Genomic DNA, 15,666 nt, shown 5'->3' with positions numbered 1-15,666 from the left:
GTATTTATAACATAGCTACCATTTGGTTTCACTTAACTTAGAGTGTTCTTTTAGCTAGCATTTCATGACAGTTTGAAGACCTGGGACCAAAGACAGGGTCCTGGAGCAGAAGAGGTCTCACCCCAGACTTCAGCTTTTAGCTTTGCTTTGTTTCACCAACATCCCCAAAAAGATGCAGGCTCCATGTCTGAGCAGAGGACAGCAGGCATGGTGAAGCACTATGGTGGAATAGAGGGAGAATACTAAGTTTCAGAGTAAGTCCTCTGGCAGGAGAAATGATCTGTTCCCTTCAGCAAGAACATGGTTTAAAATAGGTGAATCAGAACTTCAGGTTCATTTTTTTCTAAACATGATCCTTACTTAACAGGAAAAAAACACAGGAACGTCCAGGTTGCATCTTCCTTAAACTGTTTCCTGAACTCCTAAATCAATGAAAAAAAAAAATAATAATAAAAAATCCTTCCCTGCCAGGTTGCTCAAACAGCTAAGATCTGTGTGAAGTGGACTTGTTCACCCAGGTTTTCAGCCTGACCTTCCTGAAAATCCATGAACACAAGCTGTGATCCTAATAGAGGGGTAGTGGGCATGAGTGGTGGGTTTTATTCACAATGGGTTGGCAATGGTTGCACAAACCACCCTTGGTTCCAAGGTGCTGAGGAGAGCCTGCTGTGCCCATCCCTCGGTGTTGGGGCCTCCATGGGTACCCCACATTTCTGGGCACGGGAGCATACCTGCCAAGTCATGGTGGGATGCTGGATATGTTCACTAGCCTCCACCCACACTGTCATCCAGAAGGAAATTCCATGAGCTGAGGGAGGCAGAGGCAGGAGCTGGCTGACCACAGAAGCAGGACTGTCAGGTGCTCAGCACCACAGCTTAGACATGGGGAAAGCTGGACCTGAGAGACACAACTTTCCTGCCTCTGGATGCTTTCAGCTGTGTGCTGGCCACGTGTTTGCTCTCTTGAGTGTCACTTGAAATTCACCACTTTGTTGTCTTTGGCACATGTGCCACAGATTGCCAAACTTGTTACAGGAGACACTTTCTGGGCTCAGGCTGGGAACAATATTTCTGGAAAATCCCTGGAATCATGTCAAATGTGCTGCAGTGCTCCAGTATGGCCATGCACAGCACTTGGATAGCAGTTGGGAGGGCATCTGGTGAAGTAGAGAAATTGAGAGTGTCACTTCCCATTGCCCTCACGTAGAAGTGACCTGTTCTAACTTGGGCAAAATGAAGGCATAAAGCATGTTTTGCTGATATGGTAGGATTTTACATCAGTTTGCACAGGTGTGCTGAGGCAGCAAGGCATCACCCCTTAAAATGAATGTCAGAAGAAGCAAACTATGGAAGATATAGAGGCAACATGCTCAATTGTCTCCTGGAAAAGGCAAAAGGGAAAAGTCTGTATGAACCTAAAAAGAAAACTGGTGTGAATGACTCAACAATATGCAGTTTTGGTGGTCTGAGGACTGTTTCCTTCATTCACCTCCCTCCCCTGGAAAGAAGCTTTGACACCTTTTCCCACCTCTGTGCTTCCTTAGCATTGCAGAATGCCAGAAAGACCAGACTTCTCCCAAAGCAGCCTCTCCAGTGTCTGTGCAAATGAAGGCAAAAGCAAAGGGAGTGACACTTCTCCTCTCTCAGCACAGGAGAGGGCACTGCATCCCTCTCCCTGCAGTTCAGGAGCTGCCCAGTTCACAGAAGGACACTTCAGACTGCCAGCTGCCCTGACAAGGAGCTGCAAACAGTTTCTGCAATCCGAGTATCAGCCTGGCTTTGCCATGATATTTATTATCCAGCATTACAAACGGGAAACGGAGGTACGGGGGAGTTACAAGGTCACACAGGAAACGTGCAGCTCAGCTGGAAATAAAAACATAGGTCTTCTGACTACTGTGACCAACAAGCTTTTTCCTTTCTGCAGTAACAAAGGCTACTCTGCAAAATGTCTTTCATTTCCCTAACAAATGCGGGGGGGGAGGGGTGTATACATAAATTTAAATGATTTTTTTATTATTATTTTTTTGGTTTTGTGCTTTTAAGAAAGCTGTTCAGAAAGTGTTCAAAAAGCTCCAGATCATCTTCTTTCTGCCTTAACCTTCTGTGCAAAGAAATAGTTATTAAATCTGCACTGGATACGTAACTCAGTATTTCTCAGTTGCGATCCTAAACAAGCAGATCTCTGTCCCATTCAGGCTGTTTTGCCAACTCTGCCTTGTGATGTCTTCAGTATCAGAAGTAATTTAACTGGTAGCCAGCAGGAGGAGAAGCAGACCAAAGCATTAAGAAATTTGGCCAAAATCTGTTTTTAATATGAGGTGAGTTTGGCGGGTGGCGGGGCGAAGCGGGTAGGTGGACCTGCCCCAGCGCAGAGCTCTGTTTGCTGCAGGGCTCAGCTGGGGTCTGCAGGGCTCAGCTGGGGCCTGCGGGGCTCTCCAGAGGTAGTCACAGCCTTCCATCCTGACCACCTGCCTCCACTGCATCTCCCTGTGTTCTCCCGAGAGCCCATACACAGCACTGCTGCCGCAATGCCCCACACGGAGTTTGTTTTGCTCTTGGCTGCCCCACAGGGCTGGTATGCCAGGACCTCTGTCCCTCCCAGCCCGGTGGCACTGGGCAAAGAGACCTGCCGAGGGAAAACTGAGGACAACTGTGTGGGTTTTCAGGTGTGCAGAAGTGCTGAAAGCGGAGTTTCACTGAGCCTGGCACCCTGGGTTTTGCGTAGGCCGCTGTGAGTCAACCATCAAAGCCAGTGGCAGCACGATGGGCTGCTCAGTAGGAGCAGGCAGCAAATTCCTTGATAAGGGTGCAGCTGGGCAGGTTGCTTGCTTGTCTTCCTTGGCACTCATGGGTCAAGCCATGGCAGCATGGGTTGGGTGAGACCTTGCTGAGGTGTGGGGAGCCCTTGCATTTCCCCACACGAGGATTGCAGTGGGGTAAGCTTCTGCAGGGAGTTGCAGCAAGGTGACTGCACTGTGGTCCAAGTTCCAGGTCCTTTCCAAACCTCTGCCAACCATGCATGAAGTACCACATCCCTTTCCAGAGAGCTTTTTCTTCTCAGGCAACCATCTCCCATGGCAGAGAATGGGCTTAAAAGAATATAAGTGTGTCACTTACAGTTAGAAGTTTTCTCCAAAGTATTATTATTATTATTATTATTATTATTATTATTATTATTATTATTTTCTGTTGCCTCAGATAGGGGTAGCTTTCTGCAGCAAGACAAAACACTAAAAAGGAAAAGGAGGTATTATACCATTGCAAAACCAGTCTGGAGAATTCAACAAAGGCTGTGGGAGTACATCCTGAAACTGCTCTAGAAGATGAAAGAAGGAACGCACACTGCAACAAAAAGTTAGATCTTCATTTGTAAACCCAGCAATAAAACATCTCTCCCAGATTTTAATGAAGAAGATGAGTTGCTAGGAAGTGGGAGTAATTATGGACTTGTGCACCCAATGATTTGTCCAAATCACTGATATCCATTTCATACAAGTGTTTACTGCAGAAAAGTATTTATACTAAAATAATTTTGAGACTGATGTGCCTTTGGCACTATGTAGCAATGTTCAGCGCCATGCCAATAAATGACTTTTAAAGACAAGAATAATGGAGCAATGTCATGTGAAAGGAAATGAGAAAGAGCATACGCCCTGATCCACATCTGAAGGCTTTGTTGCAAGTAGGACTTGGGTGTTTACCAGTATATTTCTTTTTATGTCTGTGGTTCTGCTTCTGCGCACAGCATAGCCACTGAGCCAGTGCTCAGCATGTCAGTGCCTGTATCACACAGTGCCAGTCCTTAAAGCAAGACCCCTTTGACATAAGCACCATGAGAGTCTCAACCCATTCACCGTATCACACATATCCACAGAGCATAGACAAAGCAGGCAATAAAGATTTTTTTATATTATTTTTATTTTTGCTTAAAAACAAACAGGAAAGGATAAAGTCACTAGCATACTTTTAACATACACCAATGGTCACAGCCCTCACACAGCAAGGAGTCTCAGGTGTGACTCCATTGCCATTGTAAGGCTGGGAAAAGGATTCAGCACAGCTGAACTCTGCTTCATCACAAGTGAAACCTTCATCAAGGGAGCTACAGAAGAGGTCCCCTTCTCTTCTGCAATGAAAATACTTCACCTACTTTTCATTCAAGCTACTGTCAGTGTCAATAACACCTTGAAGATATTTCCTTTCTCTTGCAAGGGAAGACGGATGGTGCCAACCTCTCCTGCCTGTTGGCATTTTTCCAAAGTCTTGTCTCTTAGCCTGCACCAGTTACAATACTTTACTGCCATGGAGAACTCAGCTTAGGTCTCTAACAGGGAGTGGCACATTCCTCTTATGTAAGTGATTTTAGACAATCTCTAAACATTGATAAGAATTGTTAATTGTTTCTTCTTTTATAGCTGCTGTATATTCAGTGTATGGCTTGAAACATGGTAATTATCAGTGAAATGTGGATAGAATTCAACACATTTTATTCTTTTCCATTTAAGAAGTCAGTTTGGCATTTTCTGTTCAGCTGGCAAGTATAATTTGGGCTAAAAGCAAAAATCCCGCATCATTCAGAGCAGATAGAATGTGTGCCTTCTTCTGCCTACCTGGCTTCTTCAAAGGGTACCTTGATTCTCTATGCATCTGTATGTGGCACAGACCCTGGCATCTTCCTATGGGGGAGCATTGCTGTTAGCCAAAGCAGCAGGGCAAGCCTCTGTACCTGTAAGTATCATAAAATATATTTGGTATTATATATTTAAAACAATTCTCCCAAAACATATTTGTCAAATTTATTCTTGCCACTTCAAACTTGTGCTTAAGAATTCATTTTCCTCATTTTCCTCCAAATTTGTTCTCCAAAGAATCTGACTCACTTTAACTGAAGTACTTCACCATAATAAAGTAGTCACTGGATAATTTAGATCAGAAGGGAATTCTAGAGGTTGTCTACTCCAAATCCCTGCTTGAAGCAGGCCTAGTTAAATCAGGTTGTTCCAGGAGTTAGAGGTTTGAACGTCCCCAAGGATCACCCCAGGTCTTGTTATAATATTTTACCATCCTCAGGCTGTAAATGCTTTTCCTAAAGCCTAACGGGTGTTTCCCTTACTCCAGCATGTGCTTGTTTCCTCACATCTTATTGCTGTGCCCCTCCAAGCAGAGCCTGGCACCCTCTTCTCTGTAGCTTCCCACCAGACAGTTGCAGACAGCAGTGAGCTCTCCCTTTTCCTCCTCTTCCCCAGACTAAACCAGGCCACCTCTCTTTGTACACCCCACTCTCCAAACACAACCATCACAGAGGCTCTCCACTGATCTTCTTCCTGTATGTCAGGGCTTGTCGTGCACCAGAAGCCCAAATCCCAGGATGGCACACCAAGAGCAGACTTACAAGTGCTGACCATCCCATCAGGATCCCTTACCCTTGCTCCTTGCTGGTGCAGCCTAGCATGTGGGGGCTGCTTTGTTGTGTTGGTGCACTCCTACCTCCTGATCACACCGTGTTGCACCAGAGCTTTTTCTGCAGAACTGCCCTCAGCTGTTTGGCCAGAGCCTGTCCTGCTTCAGTCCATCACAGAGGTCCAGCTTTGTACTGGCTTTTATTTAACAAATGCCATGAGTTTTCCATCAGCTAATTTCTCCAGACTGTAATGCCTTATGAATAGCAGACCTGCCTTCCAGCATGTTGACTGCTGCCCCCCATTTGGTGTCCTGTCCAAACTGTCATAGAGTGTGGTCAAACCCATCGTGGATGTTGCTGAGGAAGGCTTTAAACTATACTGATCCCACAGCCAGTCTCTGAGGCACAGAACTAGTAACCAGCCACCAGCTGGTCCTCATTCTGCCATCACAACCTTTTGAACCTGGAAGTCCAACCAGTTTTCCACCCATTTCATTGTCCATGGACCCAGCCTATATCTCACAGGTGTGGCTGTAAATAGTCTGCAAGACATCGTGCCAAAGTCAAGTTGTATAACACCTGCTGCCCTCACCTTTTCCACACCCATTTCCCTGTAGAAAGCAATCAGATTGGCTGTGCAGGATTTGCCCCTGGTATGTCTGCCACAGGGCTGCTCCCTGTGGCCTTCTTATCTTTTCCATGAGTGAAAGTAGCTCAGAGGAGGATTTTTTCTCCCTTACCTTCCCAAGGACTTAGCAGGGTCTGACCAATCTGTAGATCCGAGGATCCTCTGGGAGTCTCCTTCTTGCCTTTCTTGAAGAGGCACACAAAACAATCAAAGTCATCAAAGACGTTAGATATTAAGATGGTAGAGAGCAAGCCTTGCAATGACACAGGCCAGCTTCTTTGACACCTTTGGGTGCATCCTGTCTGGTCTGACTGGCCTGCATTGTGTCTAATTGGCTTAGTGTTTTATTTCCACAGACTATGTTTGTATGCTCGGGGGGCTGGATGGCCTAATGGCAAAGCTTTCTGGTTAAAAGTGAGCCTCATCCTCTGGGTGAAATAACCTAGGATGGAATATTTAATCTGAAATGGTTAGCCTAAATAACCATTAAAGAAGCTGTTTCAGTGGGAGCTGAATCACTGAATATGTTCAGAGTCAGTGTACAAGGGAATCATTTTTCTCTTGGAGATTACCCAGACTAAAGATTTTGCATGAATGTGACTAAGGTAAGGCACCTTAAAGTCACTTAACATGGTGGTAGCAATGTGACCTGTGTATGCACTGTTGGATTTGCCATTCTTCAGCTAGTAAGTTCCCATGAAAGAAATTATGTACTGTTTTTTTTTTTTTTTTTTTTTTTTTTTCTTTTCAGTCTGTAGGAAGGCATCGTATTTAGTCTAGAGAGGATAAATACATTATGCAGTGATCCTTATCTGTTGGGATGTCTTCTATTTTAGGGCACTGAACTTTGAAAGAATAGCAGAGGCAAAATCTTAGTATCTTGGCACATCTTGTTCCTAAATATTTGGAATAAGAAGAAAATGAGTCCCAGAAGCACATATGGCTATATATATTTTAATAGTGGGGAAGATCAATAAAACAGGCCTATGAGTCACACTGCAACAATCATATGTCTTTTAAATCAGCTAAAAGCAATCTTGAGTTGAACACTGAAGATTCCTGTGGTTTTTATTTCTTTTGTGTTAACAAGTTAAGATATTTTTTTAAAAAAAGTATTTTATTTTTAGCAAAAGATGAGCTATGGGCACGACTGATGGCTGGCTAATCCAGTCAACAAAACAGAAGAAGGATTTATTTTTTTTAGTGAATGCTTCAGACATTCCTGAAATTTTCCCCTTCTAACCACAATGTTTTATTTGGCAGTTGAGAACTATGAGAAGAATGTGTATAAAGTCATTGCTTATCAATCAGGAAGTCAATAGATCTAATTAAATTTATTTAAAAGGTACCCTGAATTCTAAATGTAGAAGACTACCAACTCAATACTTCCAGTAGTTTACAAGGTAAACAAAACTGATCAAATACCACCCAAAAACTTTACTGTAATGTTAGCAATTAAAAGGGAATAATTTTTCAAAGGGTCAAATGTGAAAACAAGAATTAATTGCAATTGATGATAGTACAGTCCTCATCTGGAAAAGAGAGTTGTTTTTCATCATAAAAATTGCCCTGAGATGAAGCTCTGCAGCTGAGGTCAACCCAGGTATGAGTACATTTCTGTTCTCATGTTGCAGAGGACAAATGCAAGTTTGTTTATCCTCATACTATCATTCAAAACCAGGATATAACGTGATCCACCTTTTGGATGTGACAAATAAGGAGAAGAGAAATGAGGTACTGAAGTTTGCAAGGATAGTCTAGGAGAAAATACAACTTAGCAGTGTTCTATAACACAGTCCTATACATAAACCTGATTCTAAATTTTTCTCACAGATCTGAGAGGCACAATTCCCTGGTAAACTTGATGCAGATTCAGTAGCCAAAAGCTCCTCAATTACCAACTTGCTCTGCCCTAACTCTCAGCTTGACCTTTGTCAAACAGTTGTACAGTCCTAACCAAAATTCATTTAAACCATTGGACTTAGATCATGCTTAATTATTGCACCATACACTTAAATAAAAAACTTGCTCCCTTACACTATTTAACATCTCTAGGCAACACAGTTGTAACCAATAAGCTATTTCACAAATCAAACATACAAATGGCTTTCTTTATCTAGTGTGATTAGTGCAGACAAAATCCAGTACTGGGGCGAAGGCTGTTAACAGCCACCCCATGTCCTCATTACATGGCTCGTAAAACCAGTGATAAACTCCCTTAGATAAGAGTGAGCTATAACAGTATAGAAGAGAAAACTTCCTAAATTGTCAAGGTGGAAAGTTACCTATTGACATAAACTGGACTGTCTTCCTTCATGTACTTGGCTGTTTACTGTCTTCAAATGTGTGCATTTATTGCAGAATGTACTTGTAGACAGCTTGATTCATAGTTGTGATCAATGCTGGATTTCAACATGTAGAAGTTCAACATACAGAAGAAAGAATCCAGCTTCTATCCATCTCTGCCCCAGGTTCTTTACTGAGGGCGTGGTTGGGCACTGGGCCAGGCTGCCCAGGGCAGTGGTCACAGCACCAAGCCTGCTGGAGTTCAGACCGTTTAGACAACAGTCTCAGACACATGGGTGGTCCTGTGAGGAGCCAGCAGTTGGACTCGATGAATCTTGTGGTCCCTTCCAACTCAGGATATTCTAGGATTCTATCTTGAGTCACCCATCTCCTGATTCAGTTTTACAGGAATTAGCATTAAAAATACTTTTATCCTTGTTAGTCAACTGTATTTTGTAAATAAATTGCCAAAACAGTAGTACCACACTCTCTAATAGATCTTGTTCTAAACAGTAAGTACAGAAAGAAGAACTTCAGCCTCTGAGTAAAATGTTACTGAACTACTGCCTATCTCATAAATTGAAATCTACTTTGCACTTAACACAGAATTACTTAACCTTATTGTACCTGCTATGATAACAAAGGGTAAAGAAACATTTACAGAGTCTTAATATGGAGAAGAAATATGCCTATCTATTGCCATGTAAGATTTCAGAAGACATGAGAAATTCATGGTATTTTTGCGGGAGGCATACAAAAAGTTGTTGATCACCTATTAAAATGGGACAAAAAATACAAAAAAAAAATACAAAAATACAAAAAAAAAAAAAAAGTAATTTCTGGTTTTCTACTTGGTCTTATACCAGAAGACATCTTCATGAACTTGGATAGGGACGGGGGAAGGGGAGTGACAGAGCTGGGAAATCCTTCAAAGCAAAGCTGCTGAATACATTTTTGAGAAAATCAAAAATGTGTAATTTATTATTATTATTTTTTTTTTTGCTACACTTTTATTTCCTTTGGAATATGGTACCTCCAGATAACTTAATTCCTGATTAGATTCTACAGCAGCGGCACAGAGGAACAAATGCTACTGTGACACCACACTAAGAGCATTAATGCCAATTACAGCACTTGTTTGCTAGACTCGGAGTTATTGCTGTGGTGTAAAAAACAAGAGTGTGTTCTTTTAAAACTTTGGCTTTAGCCAGTGACTGTGCAGCTTTAGAGGTACTGCATACAGAAAAGAGAAGAAACTTATGTAAAATTAAATAAGTAAAGTGTATGCCAAAGATGCTTAAGTAAATATTTTAAAAAATCATTCATAGTTTTGATACTTTTTTTTTTTTTTTTTTTTTTTTTTAATTTTATGCCAAAAATTATTTCGCTTAAAAAAAAAAAAAATTTTTTAGTAAAGAAGGACAATTGCGTTACTGTATACAATTTTTATTCTTCAAATAAAATTGCTGTCAGCGGAATATTCGTAGCAGACTTGACTTTTGAAATTTCCTGTTACTCAGGTGTTCCTTTTTTTACTCCTTTGCAGCACATTTTAAGTAGAATTTCAGGAGGTATTATGAGAATAACTTTAATATGTTTTGGTCTGGTGTCTGTTGTTGGTCTGGTGTCTGTTGTGTTGATGAAAGAAATCACCACATTGCAGGACAGACTCTAAGACTGAGGGCCAATAATGAGCTCTTGCTCATGCAATGTACAGTAAATAGTCAACACAGAACATGACATGGATCACTGCCTCCTCTCTCAAATCTCATTAGACTACTGCCTCCTTGCATTCAGAATGGCAATGTCCTCTCTCCTGATGTCCACATATACAACCAGTGTGAAAGCATGCACTCACATGTCTCCTGTTGCTTCCTGTTAGTTTCTCCCTGACCCTTATCACCTTAATACACCTTCACAGTGCCTCCTTGACCATGGGAAAGGTCTGTTCTTTTATCTGTCCCTGTGCAGAAAATCCATCTTAGTATTTTATTTCATTTGACATCTGCAGAAAGCTGGTGAAAAACACATCTACCACTAAAGTGATAATATCTCTGGCAAGCACCCTGATTTCTCTATCGAGCATCAAACCACAAGAGTATTTTAAGTAACAGAAGTACACCTACCTGTCTTCGAAGGATCACGGGAGGGAAATTCTGTCTTTATCACTAAGAAAAGCATAGTAATTTCCTGTATGAGAATAGGAGATTATGTAACCGAGGGACAAGTGCAATCCGTGACCCAGGGCTGCTGCACCATGTTCTTACCAGCTGCAGTCAGATTCGGTGGTACTGAAACCCAGTAGGACTCACCCCAGTAAAGTCTAAATGTCATTAACCCATCTGTGGAGATGCTGATAACTGTAACAATGAGTATTAATACAGCACAGAGATCCTGTGCTTCCCAGGAGAGAAAATAATCTCACACAGTGAAGAAACAGACTGTTGAATTGACATGCCTCTGACCTTAAAGGCTTCACTAGAGCCATGATCCTGGCTCCACCCTTCCCCTGCCTAGCCTTATGTCAGACCCTGTGAAGCATGCAGGGTATGTCACAGAACAGACTTTATTTGATACAAGTTGTCAAGGAAAGGGCTTTGTAGAGTTCAGCTGCTCTTCTTGTTGCAACTGTGCTGATGTATTTCCTCCTATTTCATAGATTACAGTACAGCAAATAATTGAAAATAAGCTGCAATTTATTACTATAGTCTCTCAGACTGCCCATGACAGTAAATGGACACTTCACTGTCTGTGGACAAGACAGTAATTATCTGTTTATACCAGAGCTCTCATTCTGCAGAAATTAGCCAATTCTAGTGGCCAATTCTTTGATTTTCTATTGGAAATCATTTACAATGGTATCATTGACTTCCTCCTTCCTTGCAACAAGGTTTCACACTCACACACTATTTACAGCTGTTCATAAGTCACAACTCATGACTTTGTTCTTAAAAAACAAAACAAAACAACAACAACAAAAACAACACAGTCTGGAGACTTTGCCTCCAAAAAGAATAGGCCAAAGGTGTTAGCTAAGTTTGCAGCTTCCCAGTCTTTCCCTCATCCCTGCAGAAGATGGGTGTAAGGACCCTTTAATCACCTGGAAGCTCCATGCATGTTCCCAAATGTTCATCCCAATTCCCTGAGCTACCCCTGGCCAGAGCACAGCAATAATGGTAGGTAGATATCAGATGTGTTCTGAATATGAAGAACAGAAGAAAAAAGGGATCTTCCAGTCGATATCAAAATTATATGGAAAACATGCCCATGCCTTGTGAAGTCCATTATATATAAAAACTATTTTTCTTTAGTGAAGACAGACTTAAAGTTTTTATAATTATTAATTGTCTTAGGGTTGTCTAAATAGGTCTGTCATACAGCTTTACTGCAGACAGTAAGGCAGCTGTTTCCTCTGTGAAGACACAAAAGGTCAGATTCCCCCGTACTTTCTGGCAGGACAAACCCAGGAGTATTTTAGGAAATTTTGAAGCATATAGTCTGTGCATGGGTGAGAAACTGAGGTCAGGGGATACAACTAAGAACATGTGAGGCCTGGATAAATTTGGAGCAGTTTGTTTGTTCCTAAAAAAAGTAAAACATGTCAGGTTGCACAAGTCATCACTTATTCATCTCTTTCTTGTAATATGTTTTTAGAACATACAGACTTGTAAACCCATTACATATGTAAATAAACTGCCAGCCATATTGTCCCAAAGTTGTGATTTAGTGACAAATAATTTCCCCTTCTCTATCTTCTTTTATTTTTCTATTTCTACTTTTGCCTTGAGAAGAAGAAAAAAATTTTCTTTAGCGCTTTTTGAGAAGTTACTGGCCAGACTGACCATGTATGTGTATTAATATTGGCATATATTTTTGCTGACCTTGTTGTGCAATTAAATCCAGCAGCATAAGTTGAACATCTATTCAGCAAATTTTAAATCAGTTAACATTCACTGCAGCTTTCTTTTTGCCATATGTAAAGAAATAAAAGACATACAGGCACTTTTTTCTCTTTCAAAATAGACACGGGTCCTCGAGGGAAGTAGAGAATTTGAGACTGAAATTTTGTGCAGGACTGCATTTTACAGTGCTGCCTGTTCAGGTGCTCTGCTCTCCACACAGGAGATCAACAAGCTGCTTTAACAGCCTCTTCTGTTTCAGGTCTGTTCTATGTTGTCACTCAGCACTGTGAATAAAATGAAGGTAATCCCAATGGTGCTGTTAATAATGTGTGCAGACAAGGAAGGGGAGCAGCAGGATCAGAGCTGGAGATGTGACATTTCAGCAGGCACTGAATGCTTCAAATAAATCTACAACATGCTCACTATCATAATCTTTCTAGACCTTGTACTAATGACCTGGACATTGCTGTGGACCCAAGGTTGAATAGTACAGATTTTATCACAAGGGTATTTCATAATATGATAAAATACTTTTGCCTTGGAAGATTTTTGTTTCAAAGATGAATCAATCCCCAGTTCTGTAGTATGATTACAACTTAAAAAGTTGAGATTGTGCTTGACTATAGAAGCAGAGGGGTGTGATTACAACCAAAGTATACGGAGAGCTTACAAACCAAGGTAGCATTCGTGCTGCCTCACTTTTTTTTTTTTTTTTTTTTTTTTTTTTTTTTTTTTGCTCAGAGAGAGATTTACATTCAACTTCCCACTTAAATATATGTTTGCAGTTAGTCTGTTTGCAATTGATTTCCATCTATTTGTGTGTCCAGTTGCAGACTTTCATTTTTTGCATATTAATTTTAAGCACATTTCTAAACATACAGCTGACAGCATCCTAGGAAAAGGGGCCTAACTACAATTACAAAAAAAAAAAAAAAAAAAAAAAAACTTGTAAGATCTCTCTCATATTGTAGATGCAGGATTTACAATTCAGAAGTCATGGAAGACATCTACAGTTCATATTATACAAATAAGGTAAAAGATGACTTCAAAGGGATTACGTAGCTGGGTAAGTCAAACAAAAAGTGGTGCAGAATGTAGATACAGCTATCTTTATCTTTTAGTTCTGGTAATGAGAGCAATGATAAGTGCACTTGAAAAGCCTTGTCTTCTGCCTTCACCTTACACTTGTAAATGTTTTCACCAGTAGTTATCTACTTCAGAGCAGACTGGGAGTTTTCAGGCAGCTGGAGGAGGCCAATGCACAGAAATGTCTTGCTGAAATCTGTGCAGCACTGCCAAGAGGACCCACTCCTGGTCTGAGTGGGCTTCTGCACAAATAGTTCTGGGGTGTTTGGGGCTGATATTTTAGTAAATAAAGAGAAAAAAAAAATTATGCAGGATAGGAAACTTTCCTCAAGAGGCTTAGTCAGAGTGTGCCTACCTTTAAACTTTAATCAGTATCAGGGATATCTAGGCTTCCCTGACCTGGAAGACTTAAAAGAAACAGCATATCTAAATAACAGACAACAAATACCAACATGACTAAATGCCACACAGAAAAAACAAGCAAACAAACAAACAAAAACAAAACAAAACAAAACAAAACAAAAACAAAAACAAAAACAAAAAAGTGTTTTGCAGAAACTTGGATTACATTACCATCAGAAATGATTCAGGTAGCTTTCTACCACTTGGCATTTTGGATTACATGGGGAAGTCCCAGCATCTAGCTTGTCACACACCTTCACTCTCACACAGCACTAACAACCCAAGAGTGTGTTTCCCCAACCATGAGAAGTGCCCCCTAACTCCACAAAGTCCCGTCTTTGATACATGTTCTTTCTTTCAGCAGGGCAAATTCTCTCTCTAAAACATCCACTGCCAGTGCTAGCACAGAACTAGGTACTGCTTGCCTTCCAAAATCTGCTTTCTCTGGGAGAAATGCTGGGGGAGCAGCATCACACTCAGTGAGGCTGGGAAGACCCTACCCATCCCATCCCTGCTTAGTGTCCCTGTCAGAAATCACGCCCTCATGCCTGTCTTCCATATTTGATTTACTCCTCTGTATGGGATGGGAATAGTCAGAGGCTAGCAGCTTTGGAGAATCACCAGATGCAACTGAGCAGACTCAGGTCATATCCTGCAAATTTTGGTGTCCTGGGATTTAGTAGATGATGGATTTTTCTGGAGCCGGTTTACGGGAGGACTGTAACAGGTGGGACGGGTGCACAAAATAACTAAAAGCCACTTTCTGATTTCATGGAACAGGAATTTTCCATCTGCTGCTGAACGACTGTATAAGAAGAGGAAGTGTTATGGACAGCAACGGCAGCAAGAGCAGCAGGCTGTCTGGTTTGTCCTTTTTTTCATTCCCCTTTCAGGAATGAGCAGGAAGTAAACATGCACTGTGTTCAGACTCATCGTTTATTAAAGATTAAGAGCAAATAATCTGATCTTCCAGATACCTCCTAATGCCAAACATGCCTAGAAGTGGTGCTTCCAAACATCCCAGGGCCAGCAGAACAAGCTGCACTTTTACCAAATAAGGGCCATTTGATCAGGACTCTTTCTTTTCATATTTTAAGGAGAAAGATGAAGCCGTGCATCACTCAGCGCATCCTATTTTTTTCAGTGGAATGTTTTCCCTCCCAGCAATTCTGCCTGTAAGGTAGTGATCTGACTCACACTTGTCTAGCCAGACAGGGACACAGTTCTATCTACCAGTGGGTGGAGAGCAGTGAAGTAAAAAACATACTTTTTAAATGTATGTTTGCTGGCATTGCTGCTGTAGCCAAATTAAGAAAAAAAAAAAAAAAAAAAAAAAAAAGTAAAAAAAAAAAAAGTCTAGTAACAAACTTATCTAACAGCTTGTGTGAATCAAATACAATTCCCAAATTCAGACACAGAAGAATAGAATGTAGACCACATTTGAACATGTAAAATATCACCTTCCTAGGAGCTGAGCAAACACCCCATTATGGTCATAGACCTGCTAACAGAGAGGGCTGGATTTCTGCTGCAGAAAAGTGAAAGACCCAAGCCATGGTATAAAGTCCATAACTGAATATTATAACCAAGAATGTCTTGCATTTTCTGTCTTGCAAAAAATGGGAACATAATTTTAGCTCCATTAGAGCTTTGTGCTGAAAACAGCTCCTTAGTTCAGTCAGCTTATCACTGGAAAGTGAGTAACAGAACTGTTCCCAGAATGATTGACTTTGCCAGAAGTCACATGCCCAAATTCAAGGATATAAAACACTGGAAAAATTGTTGTCCTTTACATTGTAGTCATCCAAACTGTTCTTTCTCCTTCAGCAGTCTGAAGGATTCTTGTCTACTTTGGCTTCATCTTCTAAGATGAACAATAAAAAACATCTTTGGCAATTAAACTAGGGAGCAAATGTATTTTTTGAAGTGCATTTTTAAATAATGTAGGAATCAAAAAA

The sequence above is a fragment of the Oxyura jamaicensis genome, chromosome Z, assembly GCF_011077185.1.
Source record: "Oxyura jamaicensis isolate SHBP4307 breed ruddy duck chromosome Z, BPBGC_Ojam_1.0, whole genome shotgun sequence".
In the NCBI taxonomy this organism is placed as follows: Eukaryota; Metazoa; Chordata; class Aves; order Anseriformes; family Anatidae; genus Oxyura; species Oxyura jamaicensis.
Note: the sequence above shows the minus strand (reverse complement) of the source record.